Below are 11,700 nucleotides of genomic sequence, written 5' to 3' on the forward strand. Positions count from 1 at the left end.
CTGTTGCTCATCGATTTGCTCGAGCGGGCACCAGTAACATCTCCATTGTGAGACTTGTTGTTACTGGTTTTGGCACATCGAATACACCACAGGGAGCTTGCCAGGCTCTGCTGTGTGGGCAAGATACTCTCAGTAGCTTGCCGGGCTCTCCGAGAGGGACAGAGGAATCAAACCCGGGTCGGCCGCGTGCAAAGCAAATGCCCTGCCGCTGTGCTATCGCTCCAGCCCACAGCTCTCCCCAACAGTATCTAATTAGCTATTGAAATTATCTCTTTTAGAATTTGCATTTCAATTTATGACTTTTTCGGGTCCACAATTTCTTTTTCATTTTTTGCAGGGGTGGGGTGGGGGTGTGTATCTGGTGGTGCTTAGGGCTTACTCCTGGCTCTGCAGCCAGGGATTACTTCCTGAGCAGGGCTCAGGGGATCATATGGGGTGCCAGGGATTGAACCCTGCTTGACTGTGTGCAACTTGTTGGAATTCCTGCTGGCTCAGCTCCCAAAACCACCTGGATGTTTCACCTGTGAGAATGTTCCAGGACCCTGAGGCACTTGTCTTAGTACATTGATTCAAGTAATGGCGAAGAACTGAAATCAGGAGATTTAATGTTTCCTAGAGATTAGTATAGATTGATGATTCAAAATTACTGGTGGCTGGGCTTGAAATATGGGATACTGTCATCGATGTAACCTAAAAGACAAATAGCCTAGTTTCTGCTTAGAGATCACAGGACCCTGTACAACTACCCCGTGTAGCCACTAACCTCACCTTCACCTCCCTCTCACCACATGCCCTCACCCGCATGTATTGCATTCCTCTGCCTCTATTTAATCACTGCTTATCCTAAATAAACTTGTCTATTGACAAGACATCAGTCAGTAGTCCATACCTATTGATTATCGGTCACAGACTGCATTGGAATTGACTCATTGCATCAGGCTCCCCATGTTGCAGGACAGCACACAAGACAATCATCCTACCTCTTTGGCCCCAGGTTCTCAATGTCTGAATCCCTCTCTGTCTTTATCATTTCTTCAAGTTTTTTTTTTCATAATAATCAACTTTTTTGGGCTGGCAAGATAAAAGGTTGAAATGCATCTCTTTCATGTGTAAGACCCGGAGTTTGATCCCTGGCACTGTACGCATGCCACCCCCATCCCAGCACCATGACGTCTGGCCCCCATCACTGTTTGGCCCTAGTGGGATCACATATCCAGGCCAGGAGTTTGAAATGCCTACCCTAGTTAGCCAATTATCACTAGGTGTGACTTTTGGGACACCCTGAGCATCGCTTGGGACATCATCTCCCCCCAAAATAGATATTTTTAAGAGAGCAGGTTTGTTTAGGTTTATAGCAAACTTAAGCAGAAAGTACAGAAACTTTCTATAAATTCTATGCCCACCATACACATGACCTACCCAACCGTCAATACCCTACGTCAGAGTAGTATTGCTTATAATTGATGAAGTTATAGGGATGTGTTGTCATCCCCCAAAGTCCGTAGTTTCCATTAAGTTTAATTCTTGGTGTTTTATTATCTATTAGACAAATGTATAATGGCCATAATAGAACCATACTGAATAGTTTTGCTGCCCTAAAACACGTTTCTTCCTAATTATCCTCTCCCTCTTAACTCCCAGAAATCTCTTGCTCATCCCCTACGCTATGCTTTTTTAAGAATGCCAGAAAATTGAAATCATACAATATGGACCTTTACTAATTGTCTTATTTCAATTGAAATTGGGAGGTATCTCATTGCATAACTTAAAACTATACTCCAATGCTATAGTAATCAAAACAGCATGGTACTAGAATAAGGATAAACTCTGATCAATGGATTAGAATTGGGTTCCCAAATACAAATACACAGATCCATGGTCATCTAATCTTTGAAAAAGGAGCTGGGTACATGAAGTGAAGTTAAGGTAGTCTCTTAACTATGTATGTTGGAAAAATTGTATAACCACATGTTTAAAACATGAAGCTGGATCCATATCTTACACATTACACAAAAGTCAGCTCAAAGTGGATCAAAGAACTTGAGGTCAGACCAGAATCCATAAAGTAAATTGAGAAAAATATTGACATAATGCTCCAAGATTTGTACCTCAAAGGTGTTTTCAATTATATGATGCCATTGGCAAAGGCAGCAGAAACAAAAATAAATAAATGGGCAACATCAAGTTAAAAAGCTGCATGGCAAAATAAACATAGGCTAAAACTAAAAGATGACCAACTGAATGGAAGAAAATATTTGCACTCAACACATTAGATAAAAGTGTCCAAGCTATATAAAGATATACAAAGAAAGGACTGGAGTGATAGCACAGCGGGTAGGGCATTTGCCTTGCACGTGGCCGACCCGGGTTTGATTCCCAGCATCCCATATTGTCTCCCGAGCACTGCCAGGAATGATTCCTGGGTGCAAAGCCCAGAGAAACCCTGAGCATTGCCGGGTGTGACCCAAAAAAAAGAAAAAAAAAGATATACAAAGAACCTATAAAAGTGGGGAGAGGAAAGTTAAGAGATAGCACAGTGGGTAGGGTGCTTTCCTTGCACACAGCCAACTAGGTTTGATCCCTCGAACCCCATATGGGTCTCCCAAACACGAGTAGGAGTGATCCCTGAGCACCACCAGGTGTGATCCACAAAAAAATGGGGAGAGGAAATGAAAACACACTTTTCTGAAGAAAATAGATGAATTGTTTATAGGCACATGAAAAATTGCTATCGTCATTTATTATCAGTGAAATCCAAATCAAGATGACAATGAGATATCATCTCACACCAGTGATAATGGCACAAATAAAAGCATAACTTGAAACAATCTATGTTGGAGAAAATTGGTTGAAAAAGGAACTCTCACCCACTGTTGGTAGAAATGTCTAATTTAACCCCCATAGAAAACAGTACAGAGATGTCTCAGAGAAGTAAGAGTAGAGCTGCCATAAACCCAGCAACTCTGCTTTTGAGGTCTACCACCGAGGCACCAAAACACTCATTTAAAAAGACACATTCACAAGAGTTGGGGGGAGCAAGGTAGGAGGGAAACTAGGGACATTGGTGGTGGGAAATGTACCCTGGCGAAGGGATGGATGTTGGAACATTGCATGACTTAAACCTAGTCGTGAACAACCTGGTAACAGTGTATCTCATAGTGATCCAATAAAATTTTTTTAATTTCAAAAATTTTTTTAATTAAAAGGACACATAGCTTTGCACAGTGGCAGTATCATAGCCAATGAGGTTTATCCGAGGCGTGATTATTGCTAATTGAAAAAATCAAAAGGACACATACCCACCGTTATTCATAGGTAGGATATGGGATCAACCCAGGTGTCCAAGCACAGACAAGTAGTGGATAATATAGTTGTGGTATATATACACAATGGAATACCGTGTAGCTGCAAGGAGTGGTGAAATCATGCAATTTGCTGCAATTTGGAAGAAATTTGAGGATAACATGTTTAAGTGGTGGAAGTCAGAAGGACAAATACCACATTGAGGAATATTTCACAAACGAGGAATAAATAAAAATTTTGGCTCTTTAAAGAAAAAGAACAAATATCGAATGATCTCACTTATCATTTGATGGTACATAGAATAACAGGACAAGGGAGTGCAAGGGGTGATATCTAGGTTACTCTTGGCCCTAGATTGTAGAAATGAGAAGGACATGGAAGGGAAGAAATTAAAGGGGGAGTAAGAAGAGATGGACAGAAGGTAACAGGGGCAGGGAGCGGGGCTCTCAGGCACATTGGTGATGCGGAGGTGTGGCATATGTGTATATTTAAACCACAGGGCCCACTACCGGCAGAAGGAGGCCCAAATTACAGTAACCTAACTTTAAAATATGCCTGTTAAAGAAAGAGACTGGTGGGAGTTGGGAATCCTGAGGAATACAGGAGGAAAGTTGATACCGGTGGTGGAATTGGTGTTGATACATTATATGCTTGAAATTCTATTATAAACAACTTTGTAAATCAAGATGCCTTAATAAAAACATTAAAATGAAGTGCTAAAAAACAAATTGGTTTCTTTCATTATTAATATGTTTTAAGTTTCCCATGTCTTTTTACTGCTTGATGCCTCATTTTTAATATTATTATTCTATTCCAGCTGAATATTATTCCATTCTCTTGGTATACTAGAATTGTTTTATCCATCCACTTACCTAATAAAGAACTTCTTGGTTATTTCCATGTTTTCACAATTTATTTTAAAAAATCAATGCTATAAACATCCACACATGTTATGTGACTGGAAGTTTCAACTCTTTTGGGTCAACATCAAAGATGCCAATTGCTGAATCCCATTCACAGAATATGTTTGGATTACAATTTTCTTCTATGGACAGCCACTCTGCCAAAATTCTCTATCGTGTATTTTAATTCATTGAACATTTAATTCTGGTGTGGGGAAAAAAATCGAATGCAGAATTGGTGTGTTTCAGAGTATTTGTGAATTTTGTGTCACCCACAAGTTAAGAAATCCTTTTTTTTCAGGCCACGAATATCCCTCTGGCCCAGCCTACCAACGTCTTAGTTCCTGACTGAGCTATCTGGAAAAAATGGCAGCCAGCAGCTGGTAGAACCCAGGGTGAAATGTCTATTTAACCAACCGCCATATGATGAACTGTTTTCTCTTAATTTGTATTTCCTCATACCTGGAGATAACAGTCTCTAAGTTGAAATATGCATATTATTGTGCAGTCTGGGTACTAGAAATTGCTGTTTGTCACCGAAAGACAAAATGTTTGACTTCAGTGTAAAATTTCTCCCTCCCCAATTACATTCAGTCCCTATACGAGAGGTGGGATGCAGTTAATTAAAGCTCTCTCTCTCTCTCTCTGTCTCTCTCTCTCTCTCTCTGACTCTCTCTCCCTCTCTCTCCCTCCCTCCCTCCCTCTCTGTCTGTCTGTCTGTCTGTCTGTCTGTCTCTCTCTCTTGCTGTGTGTGTGTGTGTGTGTGTGTGTGTGTGTGTGTGTGTGTGTGTGTGATTTGCCTTTACTGGGCAGCCCTAAACTGAAACTCTGGAAAATAAAGTTTTCTTTCCCTCTCTGCAGTAGTGCTGTTTTGCGTTAGCTAACAATAACTATTTAATCTTGTTTTGGGGAGATTTGAGGGAGGCATATCCCATAATGCTCAAAGCCTATTTTTGACTCAGAGCTTAGGACTGACCTTTGACCCTGGTAGGCTGGGAGGTAGGCCAAACAAGAACTTTAAGCCCTGTATTATCTCTCTGGCCCCAATAGTAGCTATTTTGAGGTACATGTCCATTATCTGCATCTCCTCCAGTCTGTTTTTATAGTTGTGTGATTCCCCCCCCACCCACATCCCCACACACATCCCCAACCCCCTCAGTTTTTGGCCAAGGACATTGTCTTGAGATGACTTGAAGTTGGGATCCAATCTCTGTGAAGGCTGGTCTCTCTTACTTTTCTTTGTTCTTGACTCCCAGGCCTTGTGGATTCCAAGCCCCAGCTTTGGATGTTTCAGCAACCTCTTCGGGCAGAGAGAGTCCAGCCTCTGCTTAGTGCGGGCTCTAAGCCTCACCTGTCACTTTCGACTCAGGGAATCAGTTTCTCCTCTTCAGGGATCCCTCTGCCCCGGACCTTAGTCCCACAATACTTACAATATCATTGCTTTATAGGGACCTTCCAACAGATGTGCTTTTCTTTTCCATTTTGTTTAGTTTTTCTAGCATTCTTGGCAGGAAACATGGTTTGGAATAATCTAGTATATTTCTGGAAAAGTCATTTATTCTAAGAGAACAGAAAACTTCTTGTCCTCCCTTTCAGGCCATACAGAGTTTAAATCAAACTTGCTTCCAGCCCTCTCTTGCCCATTACACACTCATAAGAGTGTGGGTTTAAAAGAAGAAAGAAAGAAAGAAAGAAAGAAAGAAAGAAAGAAAGAAAGAAAGAAAGAAAGAAAGAAAGAAAGAAAGAAAGAAAGAAAGAAAGAAAGAAAGAAAGAAAAAAAGAAAGAAAGAAAGAAAGAAAGAAAGAAAGAAAGAAAGAAAGAAAGAGAGAGAGAGAGAAAGAAAGAAAGAAAGAAAGAAAGAAAGAAAGAAAGAAAGAAAGAAAGAAAGAAAGAAAGAAAGAAAGAAAGAAAGAAAGAAAGAAAGAAAGAGAAAGAAAGAAAGAAAGAAAGAGAAAGAAAGGAAAAGAAAAAGGTATGGGCTTTTCCTATAACTTAAATATGCCATTCTCCTTCATTCCCCAGGACCTTTGCATCTGCTCCTCCTTCTTTAGAATATGGTTTCATTGGGGCTGGAGCAATAGCACAGCAGGTAGGGCATTTGCCTTGCACGCGGCCAACCCGGGTTCGAATCCCAGAATCCCATATGGTCCCCCGAGCACCGCCAGGGGTAATTCCTGAGTGTATGAACCAGGAGTGACCTCTGTGCATTGCCGGGTATGACCCAAAAACAAAACAAAACAAAAAAGAATATGGTTTCATTGTCTCCATCTTTAAATATCTGTTTCAAAGTCACTTGCTCTGAGAAACTGTTCCTGATTCTGGATTCTGGCACATTCAATTCGTATTCTCACACTGCTCTCTTTCTCTCTCTCTCTCTCTGCCTGGCTTCTTATATCTCGTTCTTCACATCCTTTGCTGCAATTTTAAATTGTCTATGTCTATTTTCTCTACGTGTGTGTGTGTGTGCGTGCGTGTGTTTGGGGATTGAACAGAGGCTTCCCAGCAGTGCTCAGAGGACCCAGGAGTCACTGTCAGTGGTTCTTGACCACTGGGTCAATATGCTGGCACGGTGTGTGTGTCCAGTGTGGGGCGTGGTGGTACTGGGGGCAGAACCCAGGACCTCACACACACAAAGTAACTGCTCTACTACTGAGCCACACTCCAACTTTCTGTGACGGTTTTATCCTTAGCTCCTAACATCATACTTGGTACATAGTAGGAAACCGACACATTATTTGCTGAGTGACTGAACTTTTAGACCTCTGGTAACAGACAACGCGTGTCTGCCTATAGGTCTGAATTTGCCAGGCTGGGAGATGGGTGAAGGAGCCTCAGCCCGTCTCCTCCACAGTCACGTGACTCAGTTGACTGTGTGTGCTCTGTGCTGTGTGCCGCGGTGTGGCTGTGTACAGTGTTAGGCTGAGCCCCTGGGCCTCATACACACAAGGTATGGGCTTCATCGCTAACTACATCCCCAGCCCTTGCACATCCCCAGTCCACACTTTAAAACCTCTTTCCCTCTCTCCTCAGCCTCTCTCACAGATGATGAATTGCACGTAATCTCAGAGAGCCACACACATCCTGCCTGTCCTGTGTCCCTGCATAACTGTGACGCATGCTCGGCTGTGCTCAAGGTATGAACAGCCCCAAGTCTGTCTGCAGCTGGGCCTCTTCTGGACCTGCACTGGGGTCCCTGCCAGCCTCCTCCATGTCTCTGCTCTTCCTAACAGGCATCACAGAGCCCCAACCTGCCCACCTGCATGCCTGTCCCATCTGCCCTGCCTCAGAGACCTGCAGTTCCAACCTCACCCCGTGGAGATATCCTCATCCTCTCTCTCTCTCTCTCTCTCTCTCTCTCTCTCTCTCTCTCTCTCTCTCTCTCTCTCTCTCTCTCTCTCTCTCTCTCAGTTCTTCCCTTCAACCACCAATCCACAGGCAAACCAGTAACTCATCTTCAAAATACCAGGACTGGGTCAGAGAGGTAGTACAGCTGGTAGAGTGCCTGCCTCGCATGCAGCTGACGTGGGTTCGACCCCAGCATCCCAAGCTCACCAGTTGTGATCCCTGACTTCAGAGTCAGGAGGGAGTCTTGAACACAACTGGGTTTGGCCCAAAAACCAAACCAAAACAAAACCAAATATCAGAGCCATCAGATGTTCACAAAGTACATTGACCTCCATAACCACGCCTCCACCCACACTCACTTATTTTGGGGAGAGGGGAGGCAGGGGGCACACCAGACAGCGCTTAGGAGCTATTTCTGGTTCAGTGCTCAGGACTGGGCCCTGGTGGTGCTCAGGGAACCATATGTGGTCTGGGGATGGAGGTGGGGTGGGCCCCACGCAAGGCCCGCTTAAGCCCTGCGCTGTCTCTCTGGCCCAGCTCTCAGGCTCTCTCCTCCTTTGTCCAGCCCCTGCCCACATCCCTTCCTTCCCGGGACTCCCCATCTCTCCCTCCAAAGGAGGCCCCTGGGGTTTCTTTACACTCAGGGACAAGGTCACAGGGAGAGGTGCTCAGGGCACTCCTGCCAGCAGGCCACCCCGGGGCCTCTGAGACCATGGGTCTTGGTGCCCTGAATCTGAACCCGCTCCCCTCCACACAACCCTACTAGAGAAGCCCCCCGCCCCCCACCACGGAGAGCCCTGACCTGTGTGGCACCTCTCCGTGCAGGCAGGAACATATTTTGAAGAGGTGAGAAGTTGTACCCTAAAGTACAGACCATTGTGTCATTATGTAAACCAGCATCTGTCAACCTCTTTCCAGCCGTGGCCCCTTCCTACCTGCTTCCTTCCTGTGACCTCCCAGCCTATCAGCTGGCCCCCTTGCCTCATTTCTGAAATTTTCACCTATGGCCCCTTGGAATATTAAAGGACTCATGGGGGAATATTTAGTCCCTGACTGAGAAACCTTGATGAACATGTTATCTCAAAAAAGTTAAAAGTGAAAAACAGAACAGGGCCAGGAGACGCACAGCCTGTAGGGCGCGTAGCTGGCATGTGCCTGGTCTGAGTTTGGTTCCCGGCACCACTTGGTCCCCTGAGCATCGCTGAGTGCAGTGCTGGGGGCCCCCGAGCATCTCTGCCTGACCCCGAGGTACCCCAGGCACTGCAAGGCCAGGCAGCATCAAGTTCTTGGGTCCTTTTGCTGAACCCATTGAACATTGAACTGTTTGGCCAAGAATTTCCAGTAGGGGCCCCAGATACCCTGAGCACTGCTTGGGAGCCCCCCAAACAAATACATAAAAAGGAAAAATTTTAAAGAAGGATAGATAACTGTTAAAAACTCACTTGTTAATCTAAATCTTGCGGTGGTAGGAGGTCATTGGTGTTGGGAGGAGACCAGCAGGGAGAGGAGCATGCACCTGCTTTCAGCTTGGGGGGTCATCCAAGAGCACGGGGTCCTTGCTCCACCAAGGCTTCACAGGTGAGTGAGGCCACGCGGCCTCCCAGAGCCGTGGCCATGGCCCAGCCATGAAGAAGCCCAGGGAGCTGCCAGGGTCCCCACAAGAATTCTGAACCTGCTCATGGGCTGCAGATTTGTCCACAGTGCTCCATGAGACAGGGCCCTGAGGGCACCAGCACCCTGTGAAAGACCCCTGAGGACATTTGCCTCTCAGGGCCATGAGGAGGGTTGAGGTTAGTGGGCAGAAACATGTGGCACCCAGCAGCCTGAGCCCCAAGTTTGCCCTTCTGGTTGGGGGTCGGGGGTTGGGAAGGCAGCCCTCCTGCCTCCCCTCTGTCCAGAGGCCCGGGCCAGGAAGGGAAGGACTGAGAGTGTAAGACCCACCAGCACCCCTGGGAACCCCCAGGCCCGAGAGCCCCCGAGGGGGGAAGAGCAGGGAGCTCCCCGCCAGGGCAGCTGTGCCCGCTGAGAGGCGCCAAGCATGTCAGGCACTGAGCTGAGATTCTTCCTAACTTAGGTCCTCCAAGCCATTCATGCTCAGAAAGTGACCAAAAAGACAGTGCCCCCACCCCTGCCCCCCAAGTCTTCCTACAGGGACGGGGCAACTAGTTGGCCGTGACTTCCAGTCAATGTGGCAAAAAGAGACACGATGGAATCACACCACCTGCCCAGCCATATGTCCCCATGACGGGCATTCTGGCAAACCCCAGACACAGCCACACTCTGCCCCTGTTCTCCTGCAGCTGTGTGTCAGTCTTGTCACCACCCTGGTCCCCTCTCCCCGTGGGCGTGTGCCGGGAGGTACTGAGGCAGCAGGAGAGGGTCTTTAAAGAACCCAACAGGATGGGGGGGGGAGTAGAGTGGTCAGGGCACAGCTGGGCTGGATCCCTAGCTCCACGTGGTCCCCAGCATGGCTGGTATGGCCTCACAGCACCGCATCGCCATGCCCCTGCTCAGGCCCCGGGCTGGGTTTGGGCTGTGGAGGGACTCTGGACCTTGAGCACTGTTCGGGAAGCCTTGTTTGCTGTCCCCCACAAACTCATACAACAGGGCTGGGGGCCGGCCCACATGGGAGCACGCCAGGGGCTGGGCTTGACCCAGCACTGCATCGTGGAGTGCTCCTGGAGCATAGAGCCTGGAGTAGCCTCTGAGTACCACAGCGTGTGGCCACCACCCCCAAGAGAAGAAGAAAGAAGACTCACACAACCACAGCCAAACCTGTATGGCAGCCCGTGCCACAGCCTGGGCCAGCCTGTGTCATACCCACAGGGGTTGCCCAGACACCATTTCTCTGCCTGCCAACCCTTTCCAGTAACCCCAAACAACCAACCTTCAGTCCTCACACAGGCACCCCCCCAGTCTCAGCTCAGAGTCCTTGCATGTGCTGTTCCTCCCACCAGAAACACCGTTCCCTGCTGTCCTGCCAACCTCATGCTTTCTCCTCATTTAGGCCTCAATGCTTGTCTCCTGCCCCCCGGGGTGCTATCGCCTGCCTCCGTCCTGCTTCTGTCCTGCCTCTTCATCGCCATCATATTCCTGCTGCCTCCCTTCCCACCTGGCTCCCACCTCAGCTGCCCAGTGTCTTCAGGGCGGGGAGCTGGTCTTGGTCCCGAGCAGCTCAATCAACATTGTCCCGGGGCTGGAGACCAACTTGGAGGTGAGACCTGCCAACATGACCAGATGTGGCCTTTCCCGGCCAGCAGAGCTCAGGCCTGCCGGGTGCTAGATGGCCACACCATCACTCATGTGTGGATTGTAGTGGACACTCGGACCCTGCCTCTCCTCCTCCACTGCGGGTCACCTTGGCAGTGACTGGGTTGGCCAAGCAGTGTTCCTAGGGGCTCCCGTCTGCCTGTGCTGTGGGTACGTGTGTGGCGCACACCCCGGGACCAGCTTGGCCTGTCACAGCCTGAGAGGACCTTTGCCTCGCCTCTGCCCAAAGCCCTCTGCTGGCTCCTAGCTCAAGGCTCCCCCAGGCCTCCTCCTCCCTCTGTCTGTGCTGCTGTTCGGGCCTTCTCCGACACATGCCCAGTCAGGGCTCCCGCCCGGGGCTCCTAGCCCCTCCTAGGGACACTTGCACAGGAACGGTTCATGCCCAGATACGGTGGCCCATTGCCTTCCTGCAGACTCGGGTGCAAACCTCACCTTTGTCAGTAAGGGGAAGCCTCGAGCTCTTTCAGAAGGGGGGGGGGCGGGGGTCTGGCACATACATGCTCTACATTGAGTTGGGGGGAGAAAAGATACACAGTCTTTTGGGGGTGACAGCTGGTGGCGTGCAGGGATTACTCCCAGTGCATTGCTTGAGGGTCTCTCCAGGTGGTGCTCGGGGGACCATGTGGTGTTGGGGATGGAACCCTGGGCCCCCTCATGAGAGGCTGACACTCAGCCTCGAGAGTGCCCCCAACCCTCACACAGCCATTTTATTCCAGTGCATTGGGGCTACAAGGGAGAGCAGGGAACACCCCGGACAGAAGACCCCCCTGGCAATGACAAGGGAAGAGGGAGGGGGGGATTTGGAGGCCCGGATGTGTGCAGGAGCCTCCAGTTGGCTGTCCACTCAGGAGCCCAGCCACCAGGATCTGCAGTCAAGAC

The 11,700-nt window shown here is 48.2% G+C and overlaps 1 pseudogene; it reads left to right on the top strand.

The window, feature by feature from the left end:
* The first annotated feature begins 3,213 nt into the window (after positions 1-3,213).
* LOC129404490 (U4 spliceosomal RNA) lies at positions 3,214-3,340 on the top strand (annotated as a pseudogene).
* The last annotated feature ends 8,360 nt before the right edge of the window (positions 3,341-11,700 follow it).

Source organism: Sorex araneus, chromosome 4 (genome assembly GCF_027595985.1).
Source record: "Sorex araneus isolate mSorAra2 chromosome 4, mSorAra2.pri, whole genome shotgun sequence".
NCBI lineage: Eukaryota > Metazoa > Chordata > Mammalia > Eulipotyphla > Soricidae > Sorex > Sorex araneus.